At 37.9% G+C, this 15,696-nt stretch overlaps 2 non-coding genes across 2 annotated transcripts; one reads left to right on the forward strand and one right to left on the reverse strand.

Annotated features, from left to right (window-relative positions):
* Positions 1-7,163: 7,163 nt before the first annotated feature.
* TRNAV-AAC (transfer RNA valine (anticodon AAC)) lies at positions 7,164-7,237 on the reverse strand. The gene has a single exon. It is a non-coding gene; the product is annotated as a tRNA-Val (tRNA).
* Positions 7,238-7,963: 726 nt separating this feature from the next.
* TRNAE-UUC (transfer RNA glutamic acid (anticodon UUC)) lies at positions 7,964-8,037 on the forward strand. Its single transcript has one exon. It is a non-coding gene; the product is annotated as a tRNA-Glu (tRNA).
* Positions 8,038-15,696: the final 7,659 nt, after the last annotated feature.

Below are 15,696 nucleotides of genomic sequence, written 5' to 3' on the forward strand. Positions count from 1 at the left end.
GAAAGGCATGGGGAAATAGGTCCGGAATGGTACTAAGGGTATGGAAGCCAAGTGGAGGCTTAAGCTAAGCTCAGATCATCATTTATGCTCAGTTCGGGCTTAAAACAGGTTGTTACAGGGTTTCTTGTAGTACTACAGGATGTCCTAGATTACTACAGGAAATGGGTTGAAAGTTATAGGAAGGTAGAAGAGGTGGAATAAAGTGTGGGAAAGATGTCTAATGGTGGGATAAGGCATAGATGAGGTGTACACTACCCAAGGCTCAAGCAAACTCTTCAAGATGGTTGGATTTGCTCAAGGGAGATGTCCACTTTTCTACAAAACAAAAATTCGGATTATGGGTTGGTAGACTTTGGCAATATGGGTGAAGAAGACTTGGATGAGGATGGTGAAATGAGTTCTCCTTGCAGATCATAAACTCCTGCAAAAACACACATTATTTCCTTCATTTATGCATAACTTTATTTACATATGGAAAATATGAGTTGAATTTAGGAAAAACAGAATTATTGATGGCTAATGGTGAAATTTGTGAAATGCAATGCTTTCTAGACTACAACAACTTCAAGAAACCAAAATGACAACTGCAGGTACTTCTAAGGAATTATAAACAGTAATCTACTCAATCAAGAACCCTAGCCATGCAATGACCTCAAGAGACAAATCTAGTTTTGGGGTTGTGAGAGTGGGGCCCTCAAACCATGATCCCATGAGGGAGATGAGGAATAGAACACTATCACAAGTTTTTCTGAAGTATTCACTTTCGCTATTATACCATTGATCTACCTTTTCAATTAATGGGAGCAAAACTAAACAATCATTCAAGTACTTGTAAATGAAATAAATCATAAATAACTTCAACAACTAACTATGAATGTAATCTAAGCATACATATACAAAAAGAAGAGGAACCTATGCTGCTAGGGTTGGGCCCTAACCTAAGAGCTTCAGCCCTCTGAGTCAACTCAGTGCTGGATCAAAGATACTCTTTTCATTATCACCAAAATATCAAAAATAACATGAGAATAACAATCACAATATCTTAAGCTCAAAATTTCCTCTTTGCTACAATAAAAAGTCAAATCCTAATGATGCCCTAAGCCTTCTTATTTATACAAGTGAATCTACCAACAACTTCCTTAAAATTAGGGAGGCTTGGCTCCCAAACTTGAGATTAACTTCTCTTCAACTATCGTTGGCTTGGCTACCAATGAACTCAGCCAGCTTGGCTACTTGTAACTATGAGCTGATGAGATATGGTGGAGGAATCTTTCAGTGATTGAGGAGCTAAGGAGAGAGATCCAATATCCTAAAATCCCTATTACTTGTCTACTTCGAGTTCCTACACTCAAATTAGCCAAAAATTGCTAAAAATCCTGCTATTAATGCACATTAGGCCACATGACATAACATCTCACATTTACCCTTCTCACTAAGCAAAATATAGCATTAATTTTAAACCACTTAATCCTTTTCACATAGTAACACACATGCTTATGTGGAGATATTGGGTGTGAAAAATAACAAAAGGTAGACACTTCAACATTACTTCCATCATCACCTATCTTGGAAGGTCATTGTAGCATCTCTAAAAAAACATAAAAATATTGCCCAAAAGATTACAGAAAACAAGGGATTTAATGTACCAAAGTGCGGCAAATAAATATGTACTCCCTTCACCCTAGCACAAGAATGGAAGCTATTACTAATAGAAATCATAGACTCATATTGATGGAATGAAATTGCACATGAGATTGATTTACTAAACACTATGTCATATACGACTCATATTGCTTCAATGTGTCATTTTAATAGAACTAATTACTATATTGATAATGATGAGGCTCATCAATAGATAAATTATATGGGCCTTAATGCCACTCTCCGGCTTATTAAAATCAACTTTTCTCACATTTCTTTACATATTTTATTATATTTTGCTTAGTGAGAAGGGTAAAGGTGAGATGTTAGGTCATGTTGCCTAATGTGCATTTATTGCAGGATTTGGAGAAGTTTTTGGCTAATTTAAGTACATGAACTCAAAGTAGACAAGCAAGAGAGATTTTAGGAGACTGGATCTCCCTTCTTAACTCCTCAATCACTCGAATATTCCTCCACCAGATCTCATCTTCTCGGAGTTACAAGAAGCCAAGCCCACCGAGTTCATAGGTAGCCAAGCTAGTGATAATTGAGGACAAGTTAATCTCAAGCTTGGGAGCCAAGCCTCCCAAATTTTAAGGAAGTTGTTGGTAGCTTCAGTTGCATAAATAAGAAGGCTTAGGGCCTGATTAGGATTTGACTGTTTATTGTAGAAAAGGGAAATTTTGAGCTTAAGATACTGTGACTGTTATTCTCATGTTATTTTGACATTTTGGTAATAATATGTTAGGGTCCCACCCTAACCCCCTTATTTATGTAATAGAATCGAGTCATAGTTATAGTTAAGTAAAGAGTCAATAAAGCCCATATTAATAATTGTAAGTGGTTAACCTGCATTTAATGAAGGGACCACAGTTAGTTGCAAATGGGCCATGGTATTAGATAGATGGTATTAATAAGAACCATGGTATTGCCCCATGGTATTGCATGTATGAATCCTATATAAAGGATAGAGACTCCCCTCGAGGAGGATGGTGTCTTATTTTGTATTGAGCTCAACTCTATTGGAGGTTGCCCCCTCGAAGAGGCAAGTGAACATTGCTTTCTGAATATTAATACTTGCTGTTATTTCTTATTGTTCTTTGTTCTGGGTATATTTCTTCGCATATTTGGTATTCTAGTATCGTCTTGCAGGTTAAGAGCATAACAAGTGGTATCAGAGCACTTTCTAGGGCCGGTGGGATCTCCAATTTCTAGCAATTTTTTTTTTTGGCTAGAGACGTGTTCTAGCGTCTTTAAACCATGGGATCTGTCGTTGAGCACATAAATCTGCAGATTTGGAGAGGTATGCATGCAGGAAATACAAGAGGTGGTCACGCTTGTTGGACTCCCTTGTAACACCTGTGGGTACCCCTTCGAGTAGTAGCGCATTAGACAGAACCGCGCACGGATTGTCTTCCAAGTACCTTTTGGGTATATCGGAAGCCCCCTAGCTCCCTTGCAACCTCGCCATAGATAAATCGTCGGCTGTCTTGCTGCTACAGTACATCGAGAACAGCACTCGTAGAGATTACTCGTGCGTACGATAGGGTAGTCAGGTTGTACGGCTAAGAATACGGTTGATCCTCCTTGGTTAGTGCCCTGAAAAATTGGGCCGAGTACTACTGTCAGACCCTTATGTATATTGCGATCTGTAGCACCTGACACTCCTGGAGACCATATTTCCCTGATCTATCTCTGGATCACGGATAATCTTTGCTAGATCAGATCTCGCAAGTGGAGTTTTGTCACCGCAGCAACAATCAGTTCCGCCGTGCAGATCTATTAAATCAGCCATTCAGATCTCTCAGATCCATCAGATCCACCATCCGATCTGAGTAGTTGTGTGGGTTCCTATATCTGGGCGTGATTTTCGTAGGAATTTTGTTAGCATTGACATTTCTGGGATTTGGCTACTGCAGTATTCCTAAGCAAGGAGTAAAAATCTGTTCAGAGTTCAAAAAAAAAAAAACCAAGGCACTTATTGGTGACTTCGCCCATAAGAATCAGGACGACGAGCTGAGCAAGGTGGTACCATTCAATTGTTAGTGCAAAAAAATTCGGGCGGTCCCAAATTTCTAATACATTGCCTCAGTGCATGGTACAAACTAGAGCTCAAGCAATGGCGAATGAGAGGATGGACAACCTTGAATAAGCCTTGAAAGAGGTAGTGTTGTAGCTGAAGGATTTAAATGCAACACTCTCTAAGGGCAAGGTGGAGGCACACGAGGAGGCATATATTGGCACTGAAAACAGTGAGGGTGAGTCTAGCTAGTCTCTTCACCTCTTTGGCACCCACCAACAATCCCATCTGCGACCACCCAAGCTGGACATGTATAAATTTGATGGCTCTCACCCGGCTGCATGGATAGCACAAATGGAGCAATATTTCAATCTGAATTACATCCTAGATAATGCAACTCAGCTTAGTGTGGGTATCGTGTACTTGGACAATGAAAGATGGCAATGGTGGCAATGGCATCAACGTTGCTATGGAAGGCCCTTGACTTGGGAGACATTCAAAAAAGCTCTTATGGATCGCTTTGACCATGAATCTGCCTTTTTGGGTCATCTCACTAAGCTCCAACAGACAAGAATAGTGAATGAATATATTACAGCGTTTGAAGCCTTAGCTTTCGGCACTGGAGGTCTACAAGATGAGTTCTACACGAAATGTTTTGTTAGTGGTCTTAAAGAAGCCATACAAGCCCACATCCGACTACACCACCCTAGCTCATGGCTGCAGGATTGCAGGATAGCTCGTGAAGTAGAATGTGTGTTAGCGGCCCAGTCCGCCCAAATTTCATCGCCAAGGGTCGCCCCCCACAAGCTCAAAGCACTACCCAAACACTCAAGGTTCAAAAGGTGTCACCGACAGAAATGGCAGAACGAAGAAAGCAAGGATTATGTTACTACTGTGATGAGAAATATTCCCACGGGGATAAATGCAAGGATCCCAAATTCTTTCAAATTGATGCTACTGATCACAGTTCATCGAAGGAAGCCCCACCGCTTGAGGACCTAGATTATGAATTTATTACCATGTTTTCAGTGTTCCAATTTCATTACTCATTGGGAGGAGTGGGTTGAGGTGTTTTTAGTTAATGGTTGCTTTACACCGACATATGATTTTCAATTTCTATGTAAAAAAAATTCAGACCATCCAAAAACAAGATACAACAAAATAAAAAATAACAATAATCAAAAGATTGAGGCAGAGAAATTGAGGAAACCAAAGTTGAAAATTGTTAAAAACAACTTCAACCCCTTTTTTAAGTATCTTTTTCTGCGGTCTAATCCATTTGAAACAGAGTTTTAGTTGCCTCCATTTGATTCCAAATCAAAGAGTTATAGTGAAGAGATGACACTTTAATTGACATGCGAAAACAGCCTTAAAGGCCTTTTCCATGCGTTTCATCGACACTTGACCTACTCGCTAGGCCATTTCTATTGACATTTCGTCATGCTGACTATATACAATTAATATGAATATGCATAATTGCATTCATAAATATTTAGCATAACCGGTACCTACAAAGTAATTTTCACAATAATAGGCCTCAGATTGCAAGCAGCTTCAGAAATTACATAGCCATGTTATTTTAAAATCCGACTCTGGTGAGATTACAAACACATACTCTATTTACGAAACGTTTCATTAAGCTTTTCTTTTTCATTTCTATAAATAAATGTAAGTGGAATGGATGGAATTTTTTTTATTTTAATAAATAACTATAATACAAGGAATGGAATGGTAGAGGAATTTTTCATTTTTATAAATACCTGAATCCAAAAGAAACAGATATGTGAACTAGATGAGAAAAACGGATACTATTAATAAGTTTTTAAAATACAGATTTTTTTGCTTAATTTTCAAGGCATCCAGAAGAAACACAAAAGTGAAATGGATGTTTTTTCCGGTTTGGCAGAGTAACCTGAATACAAGCAATCCAGAACAGGTATAGCATTTCATTATAGTTTTATTGTATTCAATCTAGAAGAGGTATAGCATTCTATTATAGATTTATTCATTTTTATAGATAACATATATGCAAGTAATTCAAAAGAAACATTTAAGTGAAATGGAAGAGGATTTTCTTCATTTTTATAAATAACTGGTATCTAATCAATCTAGAAAAGACACATAAGTGAAAAACTTGTAGGTTTTGTAAAATACAAGAAAATGCATACTTGTGAGTCTATACTAATCAGATGGAGGCAAAGGAGAGGAGTTTCATTCAGGAATCGGTTGCAGCAACTCAAAACTGCAGTTGTCACAAGGAAATAACAACTATACAAAGGTTTAAAATTTAATGCACAACAAAAATAGAGTAAGGCTTGGAGCAACACAATAAAATTTTAGTTTATAATTCAAATGTATGAAATTATATTCGTATGAGACTGTGGCTCATTCACCAAGTAAAAACAAAGTTTTACACTTTACCAGGGGGTTGCTGAGTAAAACAGTAAAACACAGTCAGGCGCCCACCAAAATTCACTCCACTATTTCCTCTTCACTACCTCACACAGTTTCACCCTCTCTCTCCTCAACCTTGCAAATGACTTTTACATTCATATTTATACAAAAACATACATTTGACTCATTAATACATGACACATCAAATATTTAAGAAACAGGATGGACGATTATCCAAAATGGATGATTTTCTGAACTTGCAGAGGTTGCATACTGCAACTAAGAGTTGCCCAGTGAATGCTTGAATATACATTTTACCAACTATGTATTAATTGCTTTAACTAACTGATGTGTTGCAGAATGATGAAGGCTGTACTACTGCTCAGACTTTAGTCATTCCACCATCAAACAAAATCGCAACCTGCAAAAGTAATTCTCACAAGTATGATTGCTATCAAAGTGTTTAATACGGTGATTGGGATTGATTTTCTAACAAAATGGAAGAGGATTTTCTTCATTTTTATAAATAACCTATATCCAATCAATCTAGAAGAGACACATAAGCGAAAAAACTGTACTTCTTGTAAAACCAAAAAAACACATAACTGTGAGTCAATACTAAGATGTGTTTAGCTAAATTTTCAAAATATAACCTGTATCCAATCAATCTAGAAGACAGATTAGTGAAAAACCTGTAGGGGTTGTAAAATAGAAGAAAACACATACCTGTGAGTCCATACTAACCAGATGTGTTTAGCTGAATTTTCAAAATATATTGAACGCTAGAAGGAGGACTTGAACCTCCGACCAGTCACACGCTCCAACTAACTGAGCCATTCCAGCTGCAACATATTCCTTGTTTTCACAATTTTCTATGCTCCAACTAACTGAGCTATTCCAGCTGCAACATAGACAGTTGTACTTGCAACATATTCCTTGTTTTCACAGTTTTCTATGCTCCAACTAACTGAGCTATTCCAGCTGCAACAAAGACAGTCGTACTTGCAACATACTCGTTGTTTTCACAGTTTTCTATTTCTTAACGTAGATGGGGATGTTCCATCTCGCCGTCGAAGGAAAGGACCTGCCTGCAAAAATACAGAAGAATTGGCGCCGCCCGGACTTGAACCGGAGACCTTCAGTGTGTTAGACTGACGTGATAACCAACTACACCACGGCACCAAGTGTTGACCAAACCTAAGTTGCAATTCAAAATCTTTGATCTAAAAGTAGTTAACTAACTACACCCCTGGGACCAGATGTCTCGGAGCTTACGCGGGGAAAGGGGGCGAAATAGAAAAAGAGGAAAAGAAATGTTTTATTTTACAAGATATACATGAAAACATCCTCAATATAGATATATTAATGAAAACTTAACAACTTTCTTCAACCAATCCAATTTCCAATAATTCTGTCCATTGTTAATCTGCGAAGACTTTTTATCCCCATCATAACAAATGCTTTTTTTGGTTGATGATGGATGGTAAACGATCCACTGTAATGCCACTGCATTCAGTGAAGGCTCGCAGTTTTTATCCTTTATGTGGACCGGCAGTGATGAGATTTTCGAAATATCCATTAAAATTTATAGACAAAATGCACTTGTTTATTTAAGTTAAATCGAATCACATTAAGGTGGCTTAGTCCAGTTAGTAATGGATATGGACTGCCACACATGAAACGGACAAACAAGTAAAAAATAACCGAAATTTAAAATTGAAGCCATTTCTAGCCAAGTTTCGAGCCTGGGACCTGTGGGTATGAAAGCGCTTCCGCTGCAGGCATACACTTTACCTTTACAAGATTGATTATTCAGTCGTTCACTTCGGCACCCTGAAGGAAGATAGGTGTTGTTCGTTCATAAGAATAAATTTAAGGTTGCTTCAGTAAGAAGTTTAAAGTCATATATCCGTTGTCGTCTAGTCCGGTTAGGATACCTGGTTTTCACCCAGGCGACCCGGGTTCAAATCCCGGCAACGGAAGATCGTTTCTTCTTTTGCGGAGTGGGAGGTATCGAATTGCAGTTGCTGGGACAACGTGGTTTAATGGGCTCAAACAGATCGATTGATTATTACAATACTGCCGAGCTCATTGTTTGCCATCGAACGTTAAGGGCTAATGCAGTAAGCAGTCGACTTGAAATGCATGGAATTACAAAATAATTTCAATTTTTTTTCCCTTAAAATTTAAAAATATAAATGTATATAGAAAGACTAAAAAATATAAATATATATAGAAAGACTATTTTAATGATGGAAGGAATTATACATATTATTTATATTGAATAGTGCTTTATCAAAATGTTTGGACTAATGGTATGTAAAATTTTGGTTGAAATTATTTTTGGAAATATTTTTTAAACAAAATTAGAGAACCAACATGGTTTGTCAAAAGAGCTGAAAATATTCCCACATTGAAGCTTGCTTGTCCTCCCCCAAACACATAACTATAACATTGGTAGAAAAATGTCTAATTAGCTAGTTCACGGGAATCTGATCACCCCACTAAAAAATGATATCTTAAATCCAAAAGAATTGACATACTCTAATCAAAGGACAAATGAATCATTGTTTTTGTGGAGCGGTTCTATGCCTTCTTGTTTGAAACAAAGGAAGACAAATACTTAATCTTTGGGAATGACCCATATTTTCTGGGATCTCAGGAGATGCACTTGAACAAGTGAACTCTAGATTGAAACTCCAAGAACGTTGTGCCCTCAACAATCTTCATATAGGTGTGCTTCCCCACTTGCCGCTTTACTGTTGGTGGGACGACTCTTTCAAAAGCATACCTAACGCTTTGGCAAGATATGCAAACAAGGTAGAACCCATTTGTCCAATATTTTGGTGTAAGTAGCGATTGATTCAACTTTTTAAGATGCATTTATGGTGTCTTGTAATTTTTTTATAATGTAACACAACGAGAGATCAATGTTCCCAAACTATTCATTTATGAGACTATTTAAATTATGATGACAAAGGTTGCTCATTGAAATCCCTTTTGTTTGTTGGAGAAGGGAATGTTTAACTGAGGAGGTTGCACGACTAGAAGGAAGAGGTGACTTGAACGAATCTAATGTAAGAACTTGTGTTTGTGGGAGAAAGGAATGCCTAACTAAAGATGTTGCATGACTGCAAGGAAGAGGTGACTTGAATGAATCTAATGTAAGAAATTCATCTTACACAATAGTTGGGATCATTAGTGCATTATATACATTGATTCTTTGAAAAAATATTGTGCTAAGTGTCATCCATGGCAATTATATGAAGTAGGTATATATTCATATACATAATTATTGGATTGGATTACATACTTTATCTTTTGTTATATGCATGTTTACTTTGATGATTGTTTTAGGCATATGACGAAATACTAAAAGTTTGGAAATATATCAAGATAATGAAGAGGATGGCATTGCAAGTATAGCTAAAAAATGAAGACATAAACATTGCTATAATAAAAGGACATAGAGAATAACTTTATCCCAAGGGAAAGGGGATGTAATGTCATGGTTTCAACCCTTTGAAATGATCTGAACTTTATCTTCTTTTTTTGGCTAATCCACGAAGAGGTTTAAACGTAGAATCTCATGGAACATAGCACTTCATTATCAAGGTGATCGCCAATTGAGCTACTCCGAGTGGGTGAACTTGATCTTATTTTTGTTTAAATACTTTGCATAGACATTTTCTTACTATGACTTATTTACACTTTGAAGTAGACATATCGTGGTAATTTTGGATACTTTTAAATATTGCTTATTCGCAGTTAATAAAAGAAACAAGACTAACTAAGCATGAGCACCTAAATGAGTTATGATACCACAAGAGGGAAAAGTTGAGGGGGTCCAAAAGAATTTTACATTCCTAGAATCCTATCTCAGTGTTTTACTCATCTTGTGATTAACCTTCAATCTATTGATCCTAGACTATGATCCAAATGGGAGATAAGAGGAGTTGATGAAACTAAGCCCTATATCTAAGCCACCACCTCCTACATTCTAGGAAATTTGCCCCCACAAAAAGAAGCTAGTTTTAGACTCTCATTGGCCATATTTTTCTCATGCAAAGAAGAAAAAAAGTCAAATGGAAAGGGAGAGCCCATTTTTGGAGAGGAAAAGGGATATTTGCTCGGGAAAGAGGGATTCCAGAATGTAGGATGGAACAACCATGAAAGGAATCCATGAGAACCTTGAGAAGAGCCAAGAATTAAGAAAATTTATGTTGGAGTTAATGGACAACAACTTGGACATTTCTAGGCCGACACTGAATAACACTAGAGTGAGGAATGATTGAGAAAAAAAGGAATAACCTTCCTTGTTTTGTGTGGGGCATGTATTATGGTTGCCAAATAATAGTCTTATTTGAAGAACTTGGTAGTGAGACCCTTGGTTAGTATTCTTCTTTTTCCTAAGATGGAGAGATTGCTCTGAGAATTTTGTATTATCCTTCTTTGTTCCTGTAATATCATAGCCTTACTAGGTGGTCCATCTTTATTATTTGTTTGGTATTCAATCCTTGACATAGATAAGTTATTCACCTTCATTATGGAAATTATTTATATAGTTTGACTATAATATGTTGTATGGTTTATGGAAATTGAAATAATTCTATAGATTGTTATGATTTTTTGTGTTATTTCTATTGCACACATGAAATTATTCCTATAGATTTCCATTAGTGGCTAGGGGGTTGGAATCATGGTATTATTTATCAGGAACATGTGTTATCTTGGTAGCAAGATAGGGATTGTCAAAGGTAAGCCTATAAACGTTTTGAATTCACCAATTTACTCATCCAACTCTATGATTTTCTACTTTGTTGTTATACTTTTCTAGTGATCACAGTTCAAATACTTTTCATTTTTCAAATTACAATTTCTAATACCATGGCAATAGAACCCCGCCCTGAAAGTATTACAGAGCAAAAGCAACGAACCCTGAGACATTGAGAAATCAATGGGAATGGAAGTAATATGTTAAATCGCCAAGGCCTAGGAAGTTTGGGTCATAGGCATCTCTACTTACATTTGGGAGAAAAAAGTAAAATCGATCAAGTCAACCATGAAGCTTTGGGTAAAGGCATCCCATGGCCTAGGAAAGGGAAAATATGTGTTTAAAGCTCAGCTACAAGAAATGCATTCAAAAATGGAAATAGAAGAAATAACATTTGAATTGTAAGCGCAAGAGACTTGGGTCCAAAATAAATCCATTCAAAAATGTAAAAAGAATAAATAACATTTCGCTTACAAGCTCAAGAGCCAACATAAAATTCACAAGGGAGCAAGGAATGTAAAGATGTGGAGGCTAAAAATCAGGGAGCCTATGGCTCAGACCTAGAGATAGGATTTTAACCCTCTTTCAAAAACAAGCAAGAACTAGAACACTAAGGAATAATGTCAAGGATATCACATTGTAAGATAGATCCAAAAATTTAGAATTCCAGGTATTAGAAAATTCATCCAAGAACCACTTTTCCAACCTCTTCATTAAGCACGAGCGAGTAAACCCCGAGGATATAATGGAAATTCTATAAAGCATTTCAAGATTGGTTTCAAAAACAGGTAAAGTGGGCTTAACGAAACCAATTGGAGTTTTGGGCTTGACAAGGCCTTAGGACCTTATGGGTTCTTCATCTCCTTTTTCAGAGTCTTTTGCAGCTTAATAAAAACCTCTCTTAAAGAATGTGGTAGTTTGTCCAAAAGTTCTTTAAAATGGGAGGTAGCACCGACGTAGCCTTCCTAGCTGTTAAATCAAAAGAGCCCAATCTAGCCACCTTCTCTAGGTTTAGACCTATCTCCCTGCAACTAAGCATACAAGAATATGTTGACTAAAATCATTGCCAAGAGGTTGAGAGAAGATATGCCCAAGTTATTATTAAAAAACCAAGGAGGATTCTTGCATAACCAACAAATAGTGTATAATATTGTTCTAGTTCAAGAAGCCATTCTTTTAGGGAGAACAAGGAAAAAGGAACGACAATAAAGCTCAACATGGCTAATGTATTTTATAGGGTGATACATTCCCTCTTATTTGAGATAATGTTCAATTTTAGTTTCAACTCTACATTCATTTATTGGGTCTCTTCCTCCATCATCATCACATGAATTTCAACTTTGGAAAATGGAAAACTAGAATCTTTTCCATAGGGAACTGTGGGTTGAGGCAAGGTCACATGCTTTCTCCCCTATTATACATTATCATGGTAGATTCTCTGAGCATGAAGCTTGAAGCAAAAAGGATCTCAAATAACCTTCCACCCATAAAGATTATTAGGCGAGATGAAATAAGATAAGGTAAGATAATTTTATTTATGTCCAACTATTGACCACAAAGTAGGTCAAAGGGATTGTTGAGTACAATTATGTCCATACAATGCGGGATAACCAAACTGTCTCCTATAAAAGATAAAATGCATGAATATAAAAGATATAATGCATGAAGTATACAAGATGCAGTGCATGAACATAAAAGATACAATGCATGAAATGCCCTGGCAGAGAAGATCCAGGAGCTAATGGGTTTGAGGATCTAACCCATATCTTCTAACATTCGAGGTTGAATGAAGAACCCTGAAAGAAACTCAAAAACGGTTTTGGCTTGATGAAGAGTTGGTTGAAAGTGCGGACTGTCCACTAAATTGCTTCCTGAGGGAGTTCGCACGCTGCTGAGGTCTAGAGGACCTGGTCTGTCTCCCAGAAACGGATTTGAGACGAATTTTTTGCTGAGATCTTGTGTGGCGGGGTGAAGTCCCATGGATCCTCACTGATCTAGAGTCTGGATATAACTGGTATCAGTCGGTCTCTTGGTGCCCCTGTCTGAAGGTATTACCTTGAAAAATGTTGTGATCCTCTGTGTGGGGTTTGGTCTGATGGGAGGCTGAAGAATATGTGCTTGCAACTTGAGAGACTTCTGAATATATAGGGCCAAACATCTATGATTAGGATACCTGAAAAAGTCGGCGAGGGTCCACTTCCTGTAAATGACATAACTGGCAGATTTTGTTTGGTTGATCAATTTGGTGGTCCATATCTACCTAAAGTCTATGAGAACCTACTTTGAATTGGCCTAGAGGAATTTGAAGAGCATGCATCTAGTGGTGAAACGTATACTATGGGTTGAACAATGAGCCTATCTCTCAGCTGCAAGAAGTGCTCAGTGTAGAAGGCCATCTTTGGGCACAACCCCCCCAAAGGATTGACCCAGGTGACCTAGATGAACTCCCCATAAATGTCCTCCCTGGTGATCTTGTTCAACTCATGTCTAGTAGGTAAAAGGTGAACAAGAGCATATAAGGAATATCAGAAAGTGGGGAGGTGATCAACTGAATGCCCACTAACTCTAAGAGATCTGAAACTCATGTAAACCAACATTTGGCCCGCCCTGAGGGAGTAGAATGGGAAATAGTCTCAGATGAGAAATATGCCAATTAAGGATATCGATCCCTAATCTTTATCGAGTCTACAAATCCGTGGACATGATGCAAGAATGAAACCAATCTAAAGACTGTCTCAAGCCGAAAGGGCTGAGCTCCAAACTCTGCAAGGATGATGTGCTGAGGTATTGTCAGTTTGCATGGCAAAGAAGAAGAATATGGACTCTCTCAGTTGAATCCCAGTCTGACTCAAGTAAAGACGGTCCCCAAATATCTGAGCCATATAGAATAGTGGGATGGATCAAGGTGTCCATGAGGCTCATTTTAGACGAGATGTCTTGGAAGTGATGTTGAAAGCACTATCTCTTGAGAAGGACTAAGGACCCATATCCTTTGTTGATATGAGGCTGAAGTGTTGGTCGCAAAGAAAATCGGGGGCCTGAGAATTGCACCCCCAAGTAAGTATACGTGTTGGTGATCTCAACATCCTCCCCTCTGAATAGGAAGTGAAGGTCTAGAGTTTTCTTCACCCCATTGAATATCATAACCTTGGTTTTACCCAGGTTGATCATCAATTGTCACAGATCACAAAACAGAGCTAAGGAATTCAATTACCTCTGAAATCATTCTAGGGATGAGGAGAGGAGGACCACATTTCCAACGAATAGTAGAATGGATATTAGAACTTAGTGAAGAAGGCAACCATCAGTGTCCTGGATATGCTCGTGTAGAAGTTCCTCCAACTCATTAATATAGATCCCAAACAGAGTAGGGGATATTGGACAACCATGTTTAACCCTAATAGTGATTTGGATGAAACCAAACATCCATGAGCCATGTGAAGATGACCAAGGACAAACTCATATAGGCGCATAATAGTTGTCAATAGGGTAGTAGAGATACCAATATCTTTGAGTCTCTGGAGTAAGGCTTCCCTCGGAACAAAGTCAAAAGCTTTCCGAAAATCTAGAAAACAATAGTAGACTTTCGAAGAGTGGTGTCGTGCCTCTTCAATCACAACGCAGAGGGTGAAGATGTGGTCAATGGTCTGATGAGTCAGTCTAAAACCTACCTATCCCCTAGCTCTGAGTTGTCTCTGCTTAAGGTCACCAGAGAATTACCTATGTAGAACAGTAGCATACAACTTCGAGAATGTGTGGCCCACCATGATTGTTCTATAGTTATTGGGATTTGATTTGGAACCTGATTTTTGGATCATATGGATGATGTGGTGTGACCATGTTGGTGTAAAAACTTCACGGACTACATGGTTTAAGAGATCAACTAAGTAGCTAACCAACACACGAGAACTGTGCTTAAAGAATTGTGCTTGGTAGCCTTCCTCATCGACTTCTTTGTTGTTGTTCATCACCCAAATGGCCTCTCTAATATCTCTGTCTAATAATAGGTAACAAGAAGATGGGGGGAGGTAACATGAATTCAGGCCTACTTGAGAATATCATAAAGGTTGGAAGTGTGAGAGAACATAGATGTAGGGTCGAGGTCAGATTGAAGAGGGAAGCGTCAGGGAAGGATGGTACACCATAATTGTTTACAGGAGTGGGCTAGGAGAATATAAAGTTCTCGTCTTATATGAGATATAAAGAGTCCTTTCTTGCGACGGATGAGACGACGATAAGAGGCTTTGAGGTCAGAGTAGAATGGTTGAGAGTGGGTGAAAGCATATCGAAGTTATCGATGTAGAGTCTTGCAATCATCATCATACCATTTGTTCATGGAGAAAGATCCAACTTTGGGGGAGATGGAAGTGGAACAAGTGGAGTGGGGGAAGGATTTGAGTGTTGCTTCCCAAATGGCAGATGAAAGATAGGTGTATTTAGTGGAAGAAAAATAAAGTAAGGAGAATTGGGTATCTGATGGAAGCATCTTGTGTAGGGTCGAGGAGAAGATGTCAGGGTCACCTTTGTCAAATAGGAGCAACATCTTTAATAATTTCTTGCATATTCAATCAAGCTTCAAGAGGGTAAATAAACCACCAAAAACATCTCGTGTTAAGCTGCAATGTGTGCACTCAGGTAGTGCGAGCCATTTCTAGAATACTCCAATATCCTTTCTCAAAGAATTGGTTTTCTTTTAATATTTAGGGATGTCCATAATCACTTACAACCTTTCCCCTCACTCCTAGTCAAGCATTGTAGAAATATCAAGATGAAGTTTAATCAATGGGGTTCACACTAGAAAAATCTCGCTGGTAGAGTAATCTTGATAAAATCAATCCTATAGACACTCTCAGTTTTCCAAGGCTCA

The sequence above is a fragment of the Pinus tabuliformis genome, chromosome 6 (assembly GCF_031772625.1).
Source record: "Pinus tabuliformis cultivar Carrire ecotype Pingquan chromosome 6, CPIR1, whole genome shotgun sequence".
Taxonomy (NCBI): Eukaryota; Viridiplantae; Streptophyta; class Pinopsida; order Pinales; family Pinaceae; genus Pinus; species Pinus tabuliformis.